Consider the following 24,338-nt stretch of genomic DNA (forward strand, 5'->3'; position numbering starts at 1 on the left):
TGATTTCAATTTAATTTATTTTGATCCCATTCTGAATTCAATTGAACAATAATATAAAACGTCATGGGTCCAGGTGAAGTGTCCAATCAAAGCGGGATGTCTTGGAACCCGGTCATCACTGCCAGCAGGTAGAAAGTGGCAGTTCTAATTATGTCTCTTATTAATTACGTAACACACCAGTACACAAACACCACACAAAACAAGTCTTTGCAAGGGTCTGCAATCTGTGATTGCTCTTTTTCTTGTTGATTGTTTTTCCTCATGTCATTTTTGTGAAACACCTAAATTGTTTGCAACTGATTGCTTTTGTTTACATGGTATTTATAAAGTCCTTGGGGAAAATTATACTTCAAGAACTTTAGATGTACACATGGTGGAAGGAAACTGTAAACAGCATATGGAAGCATCATTCATAAAGGTTCAATTGCTGAAAGTCATTGAAAATGACAGAAGTAGAAGAAAATGCTAACTGGTTGCAGAAGTCATTAACATGGTGAAAAAAAAGTTGACCTTTTTTTTTTTTTTTTTTTGATGATACAACATTCGACATCGGTGGCAAAGTTAACCGCCACATTCACTGCATCTGGAGAGAAAACTTTAGGAAGTCCGACAACATGAAAGAGGCGAACCAAAAATCAATGTCTGATGAGGTCTCAGTTCTTTGAAGAAGCACCAGTCATTGGTGAACATTACTTTGCAATGTTGCGGAATTTCTTTGTAGATTTACCTTAATCTACGACAATTCAATATTTCAAATCGCATATTCTCCAGCAAGATGGTGCGCCCTGCCACTTTGCTTCCAATGTGTGACAGTCTTTGAATGATGTCTTCCTAGACAAGTGAATATGTCAACATGGACCAATTTCTTGGTGCCCTCATTCACATGACCTGCCTCCCCCCCCCCCTCCCTCATTGGACTACCTTTGATGGGGATATGTGCAAACTATTGTTTCTTCATCAAAACGCCATTTAATTCTCTAGAGTCGAGATGAACTTAGGGCTAGGATCACATGAAATTCATGAAATTATTCGGCAACAACTAAAGAATGGTTTCAATGAGTTGGAAAATCTGATTGAATGGAATGATCTACATGACGAAAGATAGTGGTTATCATGTATCTTAAATATTGGAACATTATTGCGTATAAACCTTGTGAATGACGCTTTCATTTCCATTTACAGTTTGCTTCTATCATGTGTACATCCACAGTTATTAGAGTGTAAATTTGCACAAGGACTTTATAAACACCCTGTATGGATCCTCCAAATTTGGATTATCCAAGAGCTCTGTCTGGAAAAATTATTTAACTCTGCAATATTTCATAACTTTCAGAACAGTTTCCATGTACATTGACCAAAAGGGAAACTTTGAATGTGTGACTTGGTAGGTCCGTCTGGCCAGTGATTGCGGCAGCAAACCAGGAACTGTCGCCTGACAGCCTTTTGATGAAAATGTCATTTGTCATGTCCCCGTGGGCTATATGTGCAAACATTCACAGTAACAGCCAGTAGGCACAGAGGTATGGGAATCAGCGCACAGACCTTAGTCTCATTTATTATCCTTGCTGCCAGGACGCATCTGTAACAAATGCTCAGGGTTGCCACGGATGAATATTGATGGGCTTTTGTTGTGGCTTCTGCCACAATCACAATACAAGAAAGACCTTTTTCTGTCAATCCTACATCAAATGCAATCATGTACAAAATTCAGGTGATATAATTACATTATGAATATCCTACTATACTTATATGAAAGTATATTTTTCTACAATCAATCAGGATGTGATTGGTTGCTTTTACCTCACTGCTAATATTAATTGGAATGGCACTCGGTTGAGCAAATACCTCCGCCAGGCTGAACAGTTTATGTTTTGTATCCTACTGTTAGGTCAGATCTGAATCCAGCCCTTAACCAAAATATAATCTGCTTGTTATTGTCACCTACTCAACTCATCCATGTAGTTTTGTAAGTAATCTGTCCATACTGTTTGAAATATGTTATACGTATATAGTTTTGATTCTATCTCTCAATGGTGAAAAATCACTTTGGAAATAAAAAAACACAATTTCGTATCCAGGTCTTCACCAAAATTGAATTGTTTCCTTCGTGATATATCCAACCGGTTCAGCAAGATTCGTCCGAATCCATCCACAACTTTTTGAGATATCCTGCTCAAAGACAGACGGACAGGGGTGAAAACATAACCTCAGTCCATCTTCGGCGGTGGAGGTAATTAATGGTAATGATGGTCATGTTCGTTTGATTGTTATTGCCAGGGTTTAAAAAATGGAGGGATATTGGGAGCAGGTGTGAGATGGACGGATGGACGGATGGACTGTCCATCCATCTGTCGATCTGTCCTTCTGTCTGTCATCTTATCTCCTCATAAATGATGGTGAAGAAATTCACCAAACTTGATAGTTATGATCACCACATGGCAAAAAGGTGTGAGAGATGTATCATTTTGGCCCCACCCCTTGGAATTGGGGGTGGGATCAAAAGGTCAAATACCAAAAATTGCAATTACAAGCACATTTTTGAACGGTTTTTAATGAAACTTTGTATTTTCAATCAACATTGGGGGATGCATGAAGTACTTTAGCGTGCAAACGTATTCACACCCCCTCCAAAGTTTTCACATTTTGATGCCACCGAAGCTTATTTAATGGTGCTTTCAAATAAAACATAATATACAGTCTTCACAAACTACTCCAAAATGATAAAACTAAAAAATGCAGAAAAATGTGAATAAGTTTGAATACTTGTGTAATGGAGAATCATCTGATTAAACCTGTTAATCTAACTCTTAATATACAGGTTAAACCTATTTCACTTATTTTGTAATCTTTCAAACAAATAATTTGCTCCTGAAGTTATTTATGGTTAATTAGGTAATCAGTGGTTTAACTTAAAAACGAATGTTCCCCACTTATCTAAGGAGTTTTAAGGTGCAACTCACTTGGTCAACCAACAAGGCAAACATGAAGACCAAGGAGCTTTCCAAATATGTCAGACTTATTGTGGTGGAGAAGAACCGTTCAGGAGAGGGTTATAATATGAAGATTTCAGTCATTATATCTTTGAGTGAAATCCATAATTAAGAAGTGAAAGAGATAGCGTACCACCCAGACCACCCAGATCAGGTTGCCCATCCAAACTCGGCAGACAGGCAAGCAGGAAACTGGTTTGAGATGTCACTTTAAATCCAACAAGTATGCTTTGCATTCTGTTTTTATCTGTTATGTCCAGATCTGTTCAGTGTAATAGTTCTTCCCTGAGCCGAGCCTATACATATTTATACAGGGGGCTGAAAAAGTAGGTATACAGTAATGAAAAACAAAACGTGCGCGTATACAAATAACAAAACGTATACAGTTACTGTATACAAAAAAAAGACGTATACAGTTACTGTATACCTACTTTGGTAGCTATATATATATATATATATATATATATATATATATATATATATATATATATATATATATCTTCTTCTTCTTCCTTCGGCTGCTCCCGTTAGGGGTCGCCACACCGGATCATCCATATGATCCGCATAGTGATTTGGCACATGTTTTACGCCGGATGCCCTTCCTGACGCAACCCTGGTCGCCTCTTACGACACAGGGATATGGTACACCTATTTTAACCGGGGTATACACCGGCCCAGTATACTGGTACTCATTTCGCCGACCTCGGAAGGATGACAGGCTGAGTCAACCCCCTGGTGTATTAATTCAGTGGCCCAACGGGGCTTGAACTCAGGACCTGTTGGATCCCAAGCCGCTGCCCTAAACACTGCGCCAACACCAGGCTCATATATATATATATATATATATATATATATATATATATATATATATATATATATATATATATATATATATATATATACATATACATATACATATATACATATATATATACACATATATACATATATATATATATATATATATATATATATATATATATATATATATATATATATATATATATATATATATATATATACATACATATATATATATATATATATATATATATATATATATATATATATATATATATACATACATATATATATATATATATATATATATATATATATATATATATATATATATATATATATATATATATATATATATATATATATATATATATATATATATATATATATATATATATATATATATATATATATATATATATATATATATATATATATATATATATATATATATATATATATATATATATATATATATATATATATATATATATATATATATATATATATATATATATATATATACCTATAATTCCGGCTGTATGTGTGTGTGTGTGTGTGTGTGTGTGTGTGTGTGTGTGTGTGTGTGTGTGTGTGTGTGTGTGTGTGTGTGTCTGTCTGCGACTGCCGTTTCTCGATGACCACTGTTCCGATCTGATTGAAACTTGCTAGGAATATTGCCGGGGCCACGCGGATGTGCCTTTTCAAGGTTTGATATAAATCGGACGAGCGGTTCCCAAGTTACAGCCATTTATCTGTCAACCAATGACAAGACACGGTACTATGACATCACAAATGACGTCAATTAATATTTATTTATTTATTTTTTTGCACGATTGACGTCACAATTCTTCTTCTTCGTTTGGTATGACATCACAATCGACGCTGGGGACCTGAGTATGTGCCTTTTCACGGTTTGCCATCGTTCTTCATCCGTTTCAGCTGTTTTCCAAGTGTTTCCCAAGGTTTGAACACTGTTTTTTCCCAAGGTTTGAATTCATTGTTCAAATTATTAATTAATCCCAAGGTTTGAATTTTCCCAAGGGAAAGAGCTGTTTCCCAAGGGTTTGAAAGCTGTTTTTACCCAAGACTTGAATTAATTGTTGTGCTTGGTAGACATTTGTGAATACATTTACAGAGAGAGGGGCGAGAGAGGGGCGAGAGAGGGGCGAGAGAGGGGGGGGAGAGAGGCGGGTGGCAAGAGGGGGGGTGAGAGAGAGAGGGGGTGTTACAATTCATGAGAGGGGGAGAGGAGGGGGTGAGAGGGGGGATGAGAGTGGGGGAGTGAGAGAGGGGTGAGAGAGGAGGGGGGAGAGGAGAGGGAGAGAGGAGGGGCAAGACTAGGGGGAGAGGGGGGTGAGAGAGAGAGGGGCGTCAATTCTTCTTCTTCTTCTTCGTTTGATATGACGTCACAATTGATGCTGGGGACCTGAGTATGTTTCCCAGGTGTTTCCCAAGTTATGGCCATTTATGATACGGTTGGTCCGATCGAATTGAAACAATGCCCCAATGTAGTCGTCGTTTACGAGAGCGAAGGACCGAGGCTGCACATACTGGCACACACCTACGGCCCGCACCTATGGGCCCGCACTAGTATACAAAAAATGAAGAAGTTGAGGAGCAGATCACCAGCCTTAACCCTTTCCCAAATAGCTATATCAGCTTCTGCAAGATCCAGATAGATTCATCCAAAACAACATCTCATGTGGTTTTTGCAAATGCTGCACACATTGTTGGTTGGCAGAAACTGATCAACTCTTCCAACAGTATGAAGCTTCCTGGGATCCAGATATTGCATCTGAGCTTTTGGAATTCCTGGACATGGCTAGACAGCAAAGGTGGCAGGAGACTGTTGAGGAGCTTGATTTCACTCATTCAAGTGGAAAGGCATATAAGTCAGCTTGGTGCTGTTTCACCTGTTCAACATCAACCTCCCAAAGTATCAGCTAATGCTGTTGCTTTGAGGCTGCTCCTCAACTCCAAAGTTGCCTCAACTAAGAAGGTTTGCCGTGAAGTCTGTAAGAAACTCTCCAAGACCATTTCATCATCTCCAACATCCCTGGTTTCTTCCCCCTACACCAGGACTAACATTGAAACCAAAACAAGGAAAGCAACAGGAATTTATGGCATCTATCCTGAATTCTTGAAGAACTTGTAATGTCATGGACATGACTGCTTGGCTTCTCTCTTCATTAACATCCATGCAACTGGAGTTATACCATCAACTTTGAGAGAGGCCAAAGTTATTGCCATCCTTAAGCCAGGGAAACCTGCTGCTGACCCATCTAGCTATCGGCCCATACATCTGCAACATACAACATCTCAGTTGTTTGAGTGTGTCCTTTTGGCCAATCAATCTCTCTCTCTCTCTCTCTCTCTCTCTCTCTCTCTCTCTCTCTCTCTCTCTCTCTCTCTCTCTCTCTCTCTGTCTCTCTGTCTCTCTGTCTCTCTGTCTCTCTGTCTCTCTGTCTCTCTGTCTCTCTGTGTCTCTGTCTCTCTCTCTCTCTCTCTCTCTCTCTCTCTCTGTGTCTCTGTGTCTCTGTGTCTCTGTGTCTCTGTGTCTCTGTGTCTCTGTGTCTCTGTGTCTCTGTGTCTCTGTGTCTCTGTGTCTCTGTGTCTCTGTGTCTCTGTGTCTCTGTGTCTCTGTGTCTCTGTGTCTGTCTCTCTGTCTCTCTGTCTCTCTGTCTCTCTGTCTCTCTGTCTCTCTGTCTCTCTGTCTCTCTGTCTCTCTGTCTCTCTGTCTCTCTGTCTCTTTCTCTGTCTCTCTGTCTCTCTGTCTCTGTCTCTGTCTCTGTCTCTGTCTGTCTCTGTTTCTGTCTCTGTTTCTGTCTCTGTCTCTCTGTCTCTCTCTCTCTCTCTCTCTCTCTCTCTCTCTGTGTCTCTGTGTCTCTCTCTCTCTCTCTCTCTCTCTCTCTCTCTCTCTCTCTCTCTCTCTCTCTCTCTCTCTCTCTCTCTCTCTCTCTCTCTCTCTCTCTCTCTCTCTCTCTCTCTCTCTCTCTCTCTCTCTCTCTCTCTCTCTCTCTCTCTCTCTCTCTCTCTCTCTCTCTCTCTCTCTCTCTCTCTCTCTCTCTCTCTCTCTCTCTCTCTCTCTCTCTCTCTCTCTCTCTCTCTCGGAAGAGCCCAACCTTCACAAGGAACAAGCTTCCTTCAGACCTGGTAGGAGCTGTTTTGATCAAGTACTTGCACTTACTATCCACAATAAGGCTGGCTACCAACGTGCACTCAAGATAGGTGTTGCACCAATTGGCCTTTCATCAGCATGTAATACAGTATGGCGACATGGTCTTCTGCTGAAAGCTGCCAGACTTTTCCGTTGCCAAGCCACAATGTGTGCCCTTTCTTCGATGCATAGTAATCAAAGATATAGGTTCACTAAGCAAATAAGCTTAGTGAAACCTATATCTTTGATTGCTATTCAGAGAGCAAAATAAGCTCCATGAGGACCCTGAATGATAGTCTTCACCAAGCTTCTGTCTTAGCTCCAATGCTCTTCAATATATAATATGTGAACAACATGCCTTACACCACTTCCAGAAAGTTTGCTGATGCAGATGATTTTGCCCTGACAACACAAGCAATCAACCTTTTGTCAGGTCAGGCCAGATCAGATCTGTCACTTGCTACAGGTATCATGTAAACCTGTACTAACCTGTTCCATGGTCGGGTTGTCGGCGACTAAACTGTCTCGCCCACCAGGTTTCCTGGTGAGGAGGGTGTTTGGATCTGGACACCCAGCAGAATTAAAAACAAAACTTGCCAAAGGGCAGAGTTGCTCCTTTTAAGCCAATTGCCATCCATATCCAGTGTCCAACTGTGTCTGCGGACGTCCTCCTGCATTTGGGTTACTTCTTATTCGGAGGTTGGTGGCAGGATTTGCACTCCGGCCCCCGTAAAACCGTTCATTCCGCAAAACATTCTCGAAGCATAAAAAAAATCCGAAACCCACTCCGTGGGAGTACCTCCTATGCAGCTTCCCTTCGCAGGGAAGCTCAATGTAAGATGGGATTGGGGCAAAGCCTTTGGGACCCCCAATCTTTGATGATAAGAGGGAAACTACGGAGTAACATTCCCGGGTCAGATTGTGGGAGAGTGTGTCGGAGTGGTGCTGAGGTGTTGTCCACCAGACGGCGGTCTCCTTGGGTTTACCTGAGGCAATCCCTTCGGGTGAGTACCAGGAATGTCCTATCCCGAAAGGCCCTGTCACACCTTGACGATTTAGCCAGCATATGCCTGACCTATGCAAAATTTGGCTAAAACACTGGCACACTTCGAATACGTTATGGGTAACTTTGTATACGTTAAGAGCACGCTGGCATGCGTCGTAGTATGCTGGCTTTTTTTTGTAGTACGCTGGCATACATCGTAGTACGCCGAGGTGTTAGATAAATTTTCCATGCTTGAAATTTTTCGACGTGTGCCAGCGTATGACTCACACATTCCGCATATGCTTGGCCATGAGTTGTAGGCACGTTACGCGATCGTTGACACACGTCGACACACGTTACTTGTAAGTTACTCATAAGTCGAAACACGTCGAGGCAATGTTTAGCATACCTGAAACTTATTTCTAACCTACGAGTAACGTGTTGTAGGCACGTTACGCGATCGTTGACACATGTCGGCACATGTTACTTGCAAGTTACTCATAAGTCGAAACACGTCAATGTAATGGTTAGCGTCAGTGTTCCAGACTCCCTGTTTTTTTTTTATTTTTTTATTTTTTTATTTTTTTTATTTTTTCTTCAGCGTGACGGTGATGTTGACACTTCGATTTCCGGTGCGGTTATGAAAAAATATAATTAATAGGCTGCCGCTCAACGATTTAAATCATAACCGCACTAGAAATCGAAGTGTCATCATCACCGTCATACCGAAGAAAGGAAAAAAAAAAAATCAGGGAGTCTGGAACACTGACGCTAACCATTACGTCGACGTGTTTCGACTTATGAGTAACGTACAAGTAACGTGTGTCGATATGTCAACGATCGCGTAACGTGCCTACAACTTATGACAACGTATGCGGAACGTGTCATACGCCGAGTACGTCGAGACATTTTTAACATGCTGAAAATTTCTCGGCGTATGACGACGTATGCCAGCGTACTACGACGTATGCCAGCGTGCTCTTAACGTAAACAAAACTTACCCATAACGGATGCGACGTGTGCCAGCATGGTTTGGCAAATTTTTCATACGTCGGCATACGCTGGCTAAAACGTCAAGGTGTGACAGCGGCTTCACACTTCGATGTCTAGTGCGGTTATGATTTGAATCGGCGAGCCGCAGCTTATGAATAGCCAACGCCACGTGATCGTCGGCGATACGCTGCCGTGCGCTATGCATAAGTTAGACTATCGTTGGGCATAGGTTGTGAACGCGGACAACACGCTCAGCATTCGTTGGTATAAGTTATCTATATGTGATTGAAACGTTCTGTGTACGTTACTAATACGTTATGCATACGTCCAACACGTTATTATATGCCCAAAACTTAAAAAAAACATCAATAGTTCAGCGTACGCCAACGTTTTAAATACATTTTGATACCTTGCCATACGCTGGCTAAAACGTCAAGCTGTGACACCCCCTTAAGAGAGGATGATCACCTGTCTGTTATCATCTGAGCTCAAGCATTTGGACATCGGCATTGCAGCACTCTCTGAGGTTCAGAGACCGGATTGCAGTGAGATCATGGTGGGTGGTTACACCTCATATTGGTCTGGTCACTCTGATGGTTACCATGCCCAAGGAGTTGCTGTAGCGGTGTCCAATAAGCTCACTCCAATGATAATTGAGGTAACACCGGTCAACGACAAGGCGTCGTGCAGCTGAAACGGATGAGGAACGAGCTGCTCGCTTGACACGTGACGCGATGCTACGCGCTTGACAAGGCATCGTGCAGCTGAAACGGATGAAGAACGAGCTGCTCGCTTGGCAGACAACACTGAACACGAGGCAAGGCGTCGTGCAGAAGAAATCCCTCACCAGTGAGAAGACCGGCCAGTAAGGGATGCCCTGCGCCATCAGGACCTACACCGTGCGAGACTAGAGCAGGCTCACGGTGAGAATCGCAACCTTGCTCGATACGATGATACCGATTTATTTTGAGAGGAACTTCATGTTGAGTACAGGCATGCTTTGAGCAGGACCTCATTATTTCAATGCACTAAATGCTCACATTGTGATGCTTTTGTGTGGAACGAGGAGAGAAGAGGATTTTGCTCTAACCATGGCAAGATCGACCTTAAGCATGATTCTACGAATCCAAAACCCGGTTCAATTCCATCACAACCTCCAGATGCTATTAAAAACCTTTTCCTGAACCAGGACTTTGTAAAGCACGCGAAACAGTACAACAACGCGCTGGCAATGGCAAGTATCGGTGTCCTAGACATAGGTATGCCTGGCTTCAATCCTGGAGTGCGCATACAAGGTAAGGTTTACCATTACATTGGTGCTCCTCTTGCTGATCTGGGTTGTACCCCATGCTTTGCTCAGATCTACTTTCACGATCCAGCCCATGAGCTGGATTATCGGCATGCCCACACCTCGAGCAGTAGCCTGAATGAACAGTTTTTGCTAAGAGCACAACTGGCGATTCATGAGTGCAACCCATACGTCCAGCAATTCAAATCAGCCATTGAGTATGTGGTTCATAATGATAGCGCCAATGAACTGAAAATTGTGTTAACAGGTCGCACGCGGCACCGAGACCTTCATCATGTTACCGTCAACCTTCCCTCACCAGACAGCGATGTGGCTCTCATTGCTCCAGGGGCAATGACAACAGAGCAGTTTGGAAGGCTGGCAGTCGGTGTTCACCTCAGAGGAGGAGGTTTACAGACAATAGACGCCATGCATCCAGCGTATGACCCACTATCATACATTCTTCTGCTACCCTGCGGCTCCCAGGGGTACCTCGATTTTAATTAACTCTCTGTGTGTATCACAACAGTTGATACTTCAATGCAAGCGATAATTCGTGGAATGCATGTGAACATTCCGTACAGGCACGCACCACTTCCGGATAGTGATGACTTACTGTATTCTAATAATTTCTCGATTTCTTATGTGCATTTATAGATAAACACAATGCCCCAATCCAGTCGTCGTTTATGAGAGCGAAGGAACGGCCTGTGTGGTTGTTGTTTCTGGCACGCGGTTTGAAAGTGGTTTTTTTTTTTTGCACGTACGGGCACGCACTGGTATTGTAAATTATCAGAACACTAATAGAACAAAGTTTAGCTGAAAACAAGCAAGAAAACTTTTAATGAAAAGAAGATATTTAAAAGTCAGTTTTAAATGAAAGAAAAGATAAAAGCTCTATTTCAGCCCTCACACAAGAAGGGTGTGAAGATACCAGGATGGCTTGCAAAGCCACCAGCCCATCAATCCCCGAGTCCTGGAAAGGTTCATCGAGCAAAAGAGCTCGACACGAAGTGACTCCTCTTTCCCTCTTCCAAGCTTTATATAGTCATGAGAACAATGGGCAGGTCATGTGACCAATTATTTGGCATGTGATCCGATGCTTGCTACGATGTCCCCTCTGATTGTGACGTCACAGATCACGTGGTTGGGATGCATATGTAGATTACAACATCACTGCAGACCTGGTTCTCTTGCTGGAATGCGAACCCAGATTATGACGTTGCTATAGATATGGATGGAGAGAGACAGAGAGACAGACAGAATTGTTTGCCACCACCGGTCATCATTCATTCTGAGATCTAGTGTAATATAGTGTAATATATGTACACGGAAAGGCTCCATATTGCTCAGTGCTTCGTCTTCTTGTCACATGATGAAACTGAGTCAGATTGAAATGCAAGATTTGAATCTTGCTCTTGGTTTAACACTGAAGCCTGGTGTTGGCTTAGTGGTTAGGATGGTGGCTTGGGATCCAAGGGTCCTGAGTTCAAGCCCCGTTGGCTGCTGAATTAACACCAGGGGGTTGACTCAGCCTGTCATCCTTCCGAGGTCGGCGAAATGAGTGCCAGTGTACTGGTCCCGGTGTATGCCCCGGTTAGAATAGGTGTACCATATCCCTGTGTGTCGTAAGAGGCGACCAGGGTTGGCGTCAGGAAGGGCATCCGGCTATAAAACATTGCCTCAAGAAAAAGCCAAACCCCTGCACAGCAGGGAAAAATGGCTGTAAAAACGGTCATTTTTATTTTTATCTTGGTTTAACACTAACAGGACATATATTGTCTACACCTAAATGAACTTTTAATGACATGATGCTATTTTTCACACTTTTAACATTTGTAGACATTTAATTTATTGTCCAAGGCCCCTCCGACAAGGTCGAAGTCATGACATTAAAATGAGCTCCGTCCAACTGACCGATCATCTGTTCCTGTACTTTTGGGTTCGTGATATTTCAAAAACCGTTTAACATTCAGCTTTCATATTACAGATATCTATTCCTCATGTCGTTATCTCAACTTGGTTATATCATGGCTGTGATTTGCCTAATTATGTTGCCATGACAACCATCTCGGTAACTTAGCTTGTGTTTGTCATATTTTAAAAATCGTTCAAGATTTGTCTTTCATATTATGAAGATCGATTCCTCATGCCACCTAAAAGACGAGGGACGAGTATCAGCTCGTTGTTACTTTACCATTTGTCCTTAAGGATGTGGAATCAAACAGGATGCATTGCCTGGGCACATTAAAGCACAGCCTTCTTTCAATTACAAGATACACCAAGAACTCCTGATTTAATAATGATGAAATGTATTCCCTTATCAAGATCTCTTTCGATTTCATCAGATTTAATGGATTTGAGAATCTCATCACGTGACCACAGTACGATGTGCCTGATAACTTCGGAGGTCATATAGTCTGTGTCACACTCTTTTATGGTTAGCTAGTATGCTGCAGACAAACTTCTTTCAATTATGAAGAGACAGGGTGGAGGAGTAATGGATGATTATTCCTGTGATTATTGAGCTTGACATCACATGTGTCAAAAGCGCTTTGGTCCCAACATTGCTGAATCGCTGCGAGGGATTCAGAATTTTATAACAAACACCTAAAGAGGAAAGGATTTCAGGAAACTGTTTCCAAGTGACGACGTTTGTTGAAATCTTTCTGACTCTCCGGAAAATCCTCTTTATCTATTTGCTGATGACTCTACTCTGTGCCATGACATCCCTCATCCCTCTGATTAGTGGGCTGCAGCCTCTTCCCTTCTCTTCAGACCTCGACAAAATCACAAGATTGTCAAACACTTGGAATATATATTTCAATCCTGACAAATCTCTCACTCTCACTATCTCTCTCCGAAAGAACCGTTTGGCAAACCCTACTATCTACTTTCTTAACAATCCTCTTGAGGAATTTCAATCATTCAACCTCCTGGGTCTTACTATCATCCTTGATCTTTCTTGGACAAACCGCATTTCAAAATTGGCCTTCAAAGCAAGCCGCCGACTGGGCATCCTCTGTCATACAAAGTCCTTTCTTGGCACACCTGAACCCTGCTCCACCTTCAAGGCCTTATGTGTTCCACCTTTAAGGTCACCACAATCACTAAGTTTGAAGTTGTCTTACTTGGAACCTCCAAATCATTACTCATCAATAAGCGGCTATCTCAGTATTTTGGTACATATACTGTATTTTGTGTCACTAGAAAGCTCTCAAACAGCATATTTACCAGATTTGGGAAAAATATAATGAAGTAAACTGGAACGGCACTAGAAGAGAGCATAGTTTCGCCTCGTGCATTCATTCTGAACACAAATATGATCGTTAACTGAACACGCTACTATTATGGCCCACAGAATCATATCATCCACGTATCTTATTGTATCACATAGTTCATTGACATGGGTTTTAAACCTCATAAATTAAATTCTTCACTCACATTGGGTCATAGATCAGATACATGAAGTTTCAGATTTTTGGATGAGTATTTCAATTCAACGAATCATGGCTGGAATACCACTTCACTGATGACGTCATCATTATCACCCTATATACCCCATGAGGAGTTGATGACAAATGCCAAGTTTCAATTTTTATAGTTGAGGGGTTTTGGAGAGAATGATGTCCAATTTTTTTCCTTTAATCCAATATAGCTACGATACCATGTGACCGATGATGTCAGTTAGAAATAATATATTCTCCATGAAGAGTCCCTCCTACGTTTAAAGTTTTTGCATCGATCGGAAAAGCGGTTGCAGAGATAAGCATTTTTAAAGCGAAAATATCTAGATTCAGACCCACAGACAGGGGTGATGGAATAGTATCGCATCCTCTTTGGGGCGAGACTAATAAAACCCGCCTTCGATTCCTTATAACCTTCTTTTCATCACCTCCAACTTACCATACATGCATACAGCAATCCTCATTATATTATACCAGTAAGGGTACCTGGCGTTGCCTGGCTCCCTCCTTCGACCCCTTCCCCTGCCTCTTCTTTTCATCTGATTTCACTGGAGATTTCATCATAACTATTGAGGCCATGAGTTTTGATCATCAAATATGGAATCAGATTTGGAATATCAGCTTTTAATAAGCCTATCCATCCATCCATTGGGACCATACTCTGTGAAGAGCGTTGGTGCTGCCTAAGCAGTCTCCTTGGCTGTTGGACACAATCCTGGATGGGTCGCCTCTCCGACGCAGGATACCGCAAGCTGGAACTCATTTTTGCCAACCTTGGAAGGATGACCGGCTGAGTCAATCCCACCTGGTATTAATTCAACAGCCAAGCAGGATTTGAATTCAGGAACTCAGGATGTAAATGGTGGAGACTTGTAATTCCCTCTCCCACCTGTAGGCAGCGCTACACGATATACATCAACATAGAAAATTTGTATCCCCCCCCCCTCCCCCCAAGATTACCGGCAAAGAAAAACAAAAAAACAAAAACACCCCTATACATTAGTTGGGGTCATGCTGATCCTCTGTAGCAAGTCTTGATGTAATTGGCCCAGAACTATAGGAGGAGTAGCCCAACAAACTAACAAACAAGCAGTCATAGACTGGTACTTACGAAATCGTCAACTTGACCTCTGACCTTGTCTCATAAAAGCTGTCTCTCGAGAAGGTAGCGAAGCAAACCAAAAGTTTCTACGATGATTCTGTACCAAACCATAAAAAATTGTAACGTCGACCGAAGCAAAAATCTCCATTTCTCCACGCAATTATTTAGTATTATTTTATTAAAGACACAAAACCGTAATATTCGGCCATCCACCAACAATCTTTACATAATCTGACGGCTTAGCGAGTCAGGCATGTGACGATAACCTTTATTGGGATAAAAAATGACTTTTAAACACCATCTTTATCGAAAACACTGTCAGCGCGCACACGCAAAACCTTTACGTGATTCAACGACGCCTCTGCTCGAGCGCGCTGCACCACGTGACGAGCCGTGACGCGACGAGTGAAATATTTTTTATACAATCTTAAAACGTCTCCAAAACATCCGAATTTTACCAGAATTTTGACAACCGAGTTTTAAGCGTCCTAAACGAACGCAAAAACCAAAGACAAAATTAAAATCGAAGTTAAAATGAACTCGTAACGTCGAACGAAGAAAAAATACTCCATTTCTCCACATGAATTTACGGAATTATGTTTGACCTCACTGTGACCTTGACCTTTGACCGATTTCGACCAAAATCTAGCCATCACCCTCCTGAATCACGTGGTGTAATTTGACATTGGTAGGTTCTTCCGTTCTCGAGTTATCGTGCCTACAAACAAACAAACAAACAAACACACAAACAAACAAACACACAGAGGACGGAAGTCATCAATATACTTACGAAATCTTTAGATTTCGTAAGTTACAATCCCACAAACACCGTTCCATGAATTATAGTAAGGATAGATTATAGATTTTAGGAACAGCCGATACTGTGCGCGCGTGTGTTTGTGTGTGTGTGTGTGTGTGTGTGTGTGTGTGTGTGTGTGTGTGTGTGTGTGTGTGTGTGTGTGTGTGTGTGTGTGTGTGTGTGTGTGTGTGTGTGTGTGTGTGTGTGTGTGTGTGTGTGTTTTGTAACTGTTTTACATCTCACTGGTCAAATTCATAAACGGTAACAATCGACAGACACTATCATTGCAATTGGACAGAGAATGGACAGCACGGACAGGGAACAACCATTATTCAACACAAGATGTCAGGATGGTGGCACATGATGTTCTGTTGTGACTATCCCTACCTTGTTTGCATTCGTTTTGGCAGATCAACCCCACATATATTTTGAAAGAAAACGTTTTTTTCAATACTTTTAAGAATGAAACTGTCACCTGTAGAAAAGTATAATTTGTTCTGGTCATTGCATCATCACTGATGGAGCTCCTCCTACTCATTGGGTGAATAACTTGGATTCTGATCCTGGTGGTGATAACTCACATACTCTTCATGGAAAAACACTATTATTTTTAGCATACCGATTGATACGATTGGGCAGGACACCCAGCTCAAGATCTATCTGAAGGATGGAGCACATTAATTTATCACCATGTCCTGCCTGTGAAACACCAGACTAACTGTTTATAATCTGGTCGAGAATCAAACACGGATGGATTCAACAGCTCAAAGGGGAGTGTGCTACCTTTGCATCTTCCTGCCAGCCTTGTCAGTGAGTAAAACATTAATTACACAAGTAATGACACCAGAGATGTTAACAAGTCTCAAGTCAAGTCTCACGTCCTTGAGGGCAAGTCTCAAGTCAAGTCTCAAGTCCTTGAGGGCAAGTTTCAAGTCAAGTCTCAAGCCCTTGAGGGCAAGTCTCAAGTCAAGTCTCAAGCCCTTGAGGGCAAGTCTCAAGTCAAGTCTCAAGCCCTTGAGGGCAAGTCTCAAGTCAAGTCTCAAGCCCTTGAGGGCAAGTCTCAAGTCAAGTCTCAAGTCCTTGAGGGCAAGTCTCAAGTCAAGTCTCAAGTCCTTGAGGGCAAGTCTCAAGTCAAGTCTCAAGTCCTTGAGGTCAAGTCTCAAGTCAAGTGTCACATCGTAATGTCATTATCATGGACCTTGGTTTCATGTAAGTCTTTAATACTCAAAAGGTTTATCATGTTTATTTATAGTCATGAACTGGTTGTTTATATGAGCTTGATGATTTTTGGTGCACATGTACTCTAAGGCCACGAGCCAGGCCCGGTAATTTTTGGCCACTGGTGCCATCCGAGGGGAATAATGCTCATCATAATTTTTGGCAGGGTGTACATCTCTACAGTCAGAAACTGTGATAACATTGCATTGGTTGTAGCCTTTTGTGTGTTATTAGCCGTTTAATAACCCCATCCCAAAATAAACTTTTCTGAAACCGGTGCAAGACAGAAGAAGACATTCTATTTAAAACTAATGGTTCTCTCTTATTATAGGCTATATCTTCTTGAAAATTGTTAGGCACATAGCTCATGTTATTTGCCTGCAATTGTAAAAGGAAGTCTTCATGACCAAAATGTGTGTGTTTGTCAAACGGACTGAAATGCACTGATATGTGCAGACTGCCAGACCGTGAGAACCAGGCATCCATGAGTCAGACGATGGGGAAAGTTTACATGAGGATATTGAAGAACTGGATAATGATTATGATTTTTAAGTTCATCTTGAACATTTTATATTACTTTCAATCGGTGCATATGATCAGAGATGTCTTAGAAACTATAAAGGACCCGTCTTTGGTTTATAAGACAATATGTTTATCAGCAACACATGGGGCCTCGGTAATGGCCTTGTTAGTGTGGAATACCACATTTGTGTTTCTATTCTGTAATTTTATGCCTGACAACAGAAGATTGTGTTTCATTTTCACCTTTGACTCATTCATCAGATTGCACATGATTAACCATCTTGCTGCTGTCTTATTAGTTTATATTGTGTAATACAGGTGTTTGATACCTTCATATGTGCATTATTGAGTATCTAAATCCCTGAAATTCTGTATTTTTTGAGAAATTACAGGGAAAAAAAATTAATCTTGTTCATGAACATGCTATCATTTACCTTTGTTTGATTCTTGGAAAGTATCCTTCAATAACAACAGGGAAAATATCATGACATTGGCCAAACTACATAAATCCGTCCAAATTAGGTATTTTTTTCATTTTTTTTGGGGGGGGGAGGGGGGGTAACATTGTCACTATACTGATCTTAATATACAACATACGAAAAAGAAATTTAGATTTTTGGATTTCTTAATAAATTTGCTAAACACCCACATAATTATGTTGTTCCAGAACTTTTATTTACTTTCCACAGTAAATTATAGACAGATACTTTTCTAAAGGCGGTATGATTTATCACACAGGAAATACACTGATATATGTGTCACCAATGACATACCATTCAACCTAGGCATGTTTAGCACTTTTTGTTGAGAAACAAATGATCCCAGCAAAAGGTGAGACAAATTTCAATGTTAATGTTTGACTGTTAAAAAAAAAGTTAAGTTGAAGTAGGATGTCTTACCTTGTACTGTTACACCATTTTTACAATTACACAAATTGTTACACCATTTTGCACAAAAGTTTTTTTAACGGTAGGCATATAAATTGTGATAACACACAAACAGCTACCATCAATGCAATGCTATCAAATATTTTCTCTCTCTTGGATTAGATACCTTTCCAAAAATCATGATGTGAATTATTCCCCCTGAAGGGTACCGATCAACCCTACTGGCTCATGGACGATCTGTAAAATAAATGACATGGAAAAAATTAAAATTACAAAGTTTAATTGCTTTAATTCAAACCAGTTGACCAGACTCAGTGGTGTAATGGTTACATTTGGTGACCAAAGTGGTTACGATCGGTAACTAAACTGTGACCAGACTTGGTCTTTTGCGTGTCATTAATGTTGGTGATTCTTCTCCGAATATGGAAGTTTGGTTATTAATACCCTAACCCTAACCCTAACCCTATCCCTAACATACCGTTTCTAAGCTTGGCGTGATCTGTTTGTGCTCCCCTTGGCGCACAACCGCGACTGTCTGTTTATAAATATAATCACATCCTTCAAGACGTGGAATGAAAATTAGTCACAAACACATCACTGAGATGTCGTTACATGATATCATGTTCATTCATTCATCGTCATTGTCAACAAGTCTACAAGCTTAAGTCTCAAGTCTTTAAGGTCAAGTGGCAAGTCACAAAATTTGCGACTCGAGTCATCATCTCTGAATGACACAATCCTTTCTCAGTGTGTCTGCCTCCACAGTTCTGAAAGGTGGTGGATTAACCCTCAGTTTATCCACCTTTCAAGCCTGTCTACACCTCTCAGCAATAGAGTTCATATATCTTTTTTATGTCTTTCTTTTAACAGGCTCTAAGGCTCATGGAGTAGCTGCGACACAAATCACGCACACATGCAGACAGATACACGAGACAACACCAGACTTGACTTTCACTCAAACAGCCACTGAGATTGGGGGAAGTGATGTCACTTTTTCCTTCAATTCTGTAAGCTGACCCTTCACTGAAACTTCCCATCCACAACTAATTCTGTTTGTCACTTCATTCACTTATTTTATGTCCATGTTTGTCCATTTCAATTGTTCAAGCCTGTTGATATTTCTTTTATTTTCAAGTTTTAGTCCATATTCTCTGCTTGCTATTTTAACTTTTTCATGAACCTTGAAATTTTTGGCCAAATATGTTTCCAGTTTGTTATTACATCCTTTCACACCTGCACCTCTGGCATTTTCAATGAGAATTGTTACACCAAAGATGAAAAACAAAGATTGCTTCAGAAAACACATTATCCAATGTGAAAAAACTAGAGCCATGATGGCAATTTTAAGAGAAAGTCATAAATTCCTTATTTTAAGAAAAAAACAATGGTGGCTATACAATAACAATGGTGCCAGGGTGCCGAGGAGACTTAGGATACTGTATACTACCAATATAATTGACGAATAACCGATACAATATCACCAATACACCGATACAGTAGGCCAACAGTGAAAGCTACGGTCGAGTATATATAGAGCTGACAGGATGGACTAGGTCCTAGAGGTACGCACACTCACCTCTCAGCTGTCTAGTCTGGGTTCGAATCCTGATCTCGTTATAAATTGTCATCCCGGTCTTTCACAGGCAGGGTGAGTCATCAATATGTGTGCCGTCCATCAGATCGATGTTAAACTGGGTGTATCATCTGCCAGCATGAATTGATACACATTAAAGATACCACGGTGTCCGTCACAAAGAGGAGGTGAGCTATTGCCAGTACCTTGGCTAAATTACAAATTCCTGCCATAACCAGCAGAGGGCACTGCATCAACGGCATAGTTGTGCTCAGTCAATGATGCTACCCCACAGCTTTGTGCTGCATTCAAAGACCCACATATGGATATTGCTTACTTTTAGTTGGAAATATTATGTTATACATCCTTAACATTCGGACATGATCTTAAATTTGGTGAAATGCATGTTGTATTTCAGTTCTACCACTGTGTGGTGAATGCGACAGGTGCTGGGAAACAGCATTGTGTTGTGAAGTTTATGGTTCATTCAGGTGTGCAGCATTTGTTCACACCCTTCGACTTTTGTCATATTTTGTTGTGTTCCAGCCTGAATTTAAAATGGATAAAATTGAGACTTCTTTTTTTTTCACCGACCTGTACAAAATACCCTATAATGACAAAGTGAAAACATGTTTTTAGAAATTTTTACAAAGTAATTAATAATGAAAAGTTGAAATGTCTTGCATCAAAAAGTATTCAATCCTTGAGTTCATACTTTGGCGAAGCGCCTTTGGCAGTGATTACAGCTTCGAGTCTTCATGGGTATATATATATATATATATATATATATATATATATATATATATATATATATATATATATATATATATATATATATATATCACCTTTGCACATCTGAATTTGGGGATTTTTCTTTCATTCTTCCTTGCAGATTTGCTCAAGCTCTGTCAAGTTGGATCAGGAGTGTCAGTGACAGATGCAGCGTTAGGGGCATGTGTCCTGTATAATTGCATGGGGCCCCGAGATGACGAGGCCCCCCCCCCAACATAACCGATCGTGGTTCGCAATCTTTTGAGGGGAGGGGGGGGGTGAGGTTGGGATCTCACTTTGTCAAGAAAACATATCAACTTGTGATTGGTGATAAACACAGTGCAAAGGGAATGCTCCATCTCAAGGAAAGAAACCACTGTGATGTGTGATGAATCGATTCATAGTATGTTTTTCTGATGTTTAACTGGACAGGACTATTACAAAATTAGGAGGTGAGGTTAGTGTTCATAGAGAAAGGAAGTGAAATAATAATTACGTTCAACGTTTACAAGTATAACAAAAATCAAAACAAAGACGATTAGTATTATTCCTGATGTTAATACATGTCGATATTGTTTGACAAATCCAAACTACAATTTATTGCATGATCACAAAACAACCCTCTTTCTCCGACTGTCTGTTTATAAATATAATCGCATCCCACCAGACGTGGAATGAAAATTGGTCACAAACATCACTGAGATGTCGTTACATGATATCATGTTCATTCATTCATCGTCATTGTCAACAATGTGCACGGCGGAATGTTGAGTTTATTAATATTAGAACACACCGCAATAACCCACGAGCACGGTGGAATGTTGAGGTTATTAATATCAGAACACCTATCCCGAGGATGAAATAAAACTACCCCAGCGGTGCTAAAAAGAGAAAATAGCTCAACAATAGGGAAAAAGTGTAAAAAATCACCCAAAATTAACTTTTTTCATCACACAAACGTCAGAGCCAGACGAGGGTCCGAGGCCGAGCACATGTGCTGGGGTGTGTTCCATTACCAATCAGCTTGCAGAGCACTTGCCAAGTGGCTTAAACACTCAAGCAAGCCCTCCAACAAAATGGTTGATAAGGAATGGCTGGCTAGGCAAGCGATAACAAGCTCATTGATAATGGCACACACCCCATGGATCAGCTTTTTGCATTAGTTTGTGTTTATGGATGGTGGTGAGATAAGGAGGTTACTGTAATTCTAATCACAAAAAATAATGTTATGTTTGTGGGGGAAGATGAAGGGATTTCAGAGGAAAGAAAGGATTGTACAATAGTTGTTTGGTCTGTGGATGTGGAGGAGACATCTCGATGTAATTAAGTAGGGAGACTGTGAGCTTAAGTGTTACTTGTCACCACACGGGGGGTGGTGGCATATTAATTAGATAGGGATTAGGGATAATTCCCCCAGTATGTAATTGCCCCCATGTCACTTTTCCCTATGTTTTTGTATTCCAAAATCAGCAGTGAAGGAGCGGAACATGTCCCGAAAACAACTACAAGTGTGCAGAGGCCCCGCCTTCCCAGGTTTCGGGTGAGCCGGCCACGTCCCGATGGTGGATGATTGGGGGTGCCGAGAGAGGGTGAAGGATAGAGGAATGCTGGAGTTCGAGGGAGGAGGACACGGAGGATCTCGCTTTTGCTCACGGCACAATGAAGGCTGCGTGATTCTCGTGCTCGTGCTGTGTGAATTTGCGGCATGCTGGGCAGGATGCTCATCATTGGCTGTTTGGCTGAGCCATAAAGAGCACATCTCAAAGAGGAGGGGGGGGGGAGCAGCTCATATCGAAGTGGAACGGTAATTCGGTGAGACATGGCTGGGACGGAGGGTCTCGTTTTGCCCTCCTCTCGGCACGACGAGCTGGCTTTCCTTCGATGCATGAGGAAGACGGCACGATGCTCATGTTCGTGCTGAGTAATTTGCTTGCATGCTGAGCAAGACGCTGGCTTTTGTCCCTTCGTTGGGGACGCAACGGGAGCCTCACTTATGTTACCGAGAGGGACGGCACCATTCTAAAAAGCAGCAGGTCGGGGAGGACGATCATGCATGAAGAGACCACCCGATGATTGGTGAGCTGGGGTTCAATACTCCTCACGAATACCTCACGTACGTTCCCGCTGCGGGAGTGGAGTTCGGCACCATTTTCTTGGGCACGTGGACCCGTGCAGGACAAAGCGCCTCGATTCAAAGCTTCCTCAAGACCATCTCTGGCACACAGCTAAGTGCCGGGATAAAGGAGTGATTTTTTTCTTTGTTTCATTTTCCCCTTTTCTGTATTTCAGTCCATGTGTAGAGATGCCTCGATTTCAACTTTAGTTTTCTTTCCTTATTCTTTCCTGAATTATTGTCCCTTGTAAATATTACCTCTGTTTTATTAAATTATGTTTTATTTAATTCAATTTGCTTGTGGCCGTGTATTTGTGCCCTCCTGGTGCAGCGCTTAACCGTTTTCCTGTGCGTGCCATTAATCTCCGAGAAACTCAGCTGTCGGCCTTCAAGGGAGAACTGTTTGGCTATCCATCCACGAAGGGATTAAACCCCCTGAACACAACAATAATTTGAAATTGTTATTGTTTATTGTTTTTATTACTTGTTTTTATTACTTTATTGTTATTGTTTTTATTACTGCCAATTATTGTCTTATTATTGTCTCTTAACACCCTCTCCCACCACCACCGGGATCGGCACTACATGGTATACATTTACGAAGATAATTGGCATCGCCGCACCTTTGGAACTCCTGGTAAGGAGGGCAAATTAAATCGATACAACCTTTGCCTGATGACCCATAGTTCTCTTGGCAAGTTTAATTGGTTGAGATTGCATAAGTCACGACTGAACACATTGACATCGGACAGACAGATGTCAAAATGCATATTTTAGTATCGTGACAGATTGACAGGTTAACAGGGGTCCCACTGGGGCCATTATTGCATTTTGCATGGGGCCCCCAAATGACTAACGCCACCTCTGGTCAGTGAACAGCAATCTTCAAGTCTTTCCACAGATTTTAATGGGATTCAAGTCTGGGCTTTGGCTGGGCCACTCAAGGATTTTCACGTTCTTTGTTCTGAAGCCATTCCAGTGTTGCTTTGGCTGTATGTTTGGGGTCATTGTCCTGTTGGAATGTAAATCTTCACCGGAGGTCTAATGTCTTTTGTCTAAAGTCTTTTGAAGTCAAAATAAAGTCTAAGGTCTTTTGCACTCTGAAGCAGGTTCTCCTCAAGGATTTCACCTGTATTTGGCTCCATTCATTGTTCCATCAATCCATACAAGTCTCCCAGTCCCTGCCGCTGAAAAGCTTTCCCATAGCATGATGCTGCCACCTCACCATGCTTCACGGTAGGGATGGTGTTATATCGGTGATGAGCTGTGCTCATTATCCATCAGACATAATGCTTTGCATTCAGTCAAAAGAGTTCAATTTTCATCTCATCAGACCACATAATGTTGTGCCTCATGCTCGGAGTCTTTCACGTGCCTTTTGATTTTCCCTGTACGATTGTACACTTTGCACACTTATCTGGGCCAAATTATATTTGAATGTTGTTGGAGTACCACTTCACCAATTTCAGTTGTTCTACCAATTTTTCGTTGTATTGTACAGAGTTTTAGCTCATCCATAGGCAACAGATGTGTCACCTTCCCTATCTCTTTAGACATTTTCGTGTTGGACATTACGGTGTATCCATGTCCTTACTCATTAATGCGGTTGCTTCGTGGGTCCAGAAACAGCAAAACAGGAGAGGCAAAGGCTTTCACCCTGGAGGATCCT

At 41.3% G+C, this 24,338-nt stretch overlaps 1 long non-coding RNA gene across 1 annotated transcript in view; it reads left to right on the forward strand.

Annotated features, from left to right (window-relative positions):
- The window catches only part of LOC147029325 (uncharacterized), a 34,913-nt gene extending 11,144 nt beyond the window's left edge, over positions 1-23,769 (forward strand). The window contains exon 3 of the long non-coding RNA XR_015055703.1: positions 22,027-23,769. This is a non-coding gene — a long non-coding RNA (uncharacterized LOC147029325). The remainder of the gene's footprint in view (positions 1-22,026) is intronic.
- Positions 23,770-24,338: the final 569 nt, after the last annotated feature.

This window comes from Eptatretus burgeri, chromosome 3, assembly GCF_056783735.1.
Source record: "Eptatretus burgeri isolate ZD-2024b chromosome 3, Ebu_testis_v1, whole genome shotgun sequence".
Taxonomy (NCBI): domain Eukaryota; kingdom Metazoa; phylum Chordata; class Myxini; order Myxiniformes; family Myxinidae; genus Eptatretus; species Eptatretus burgeri.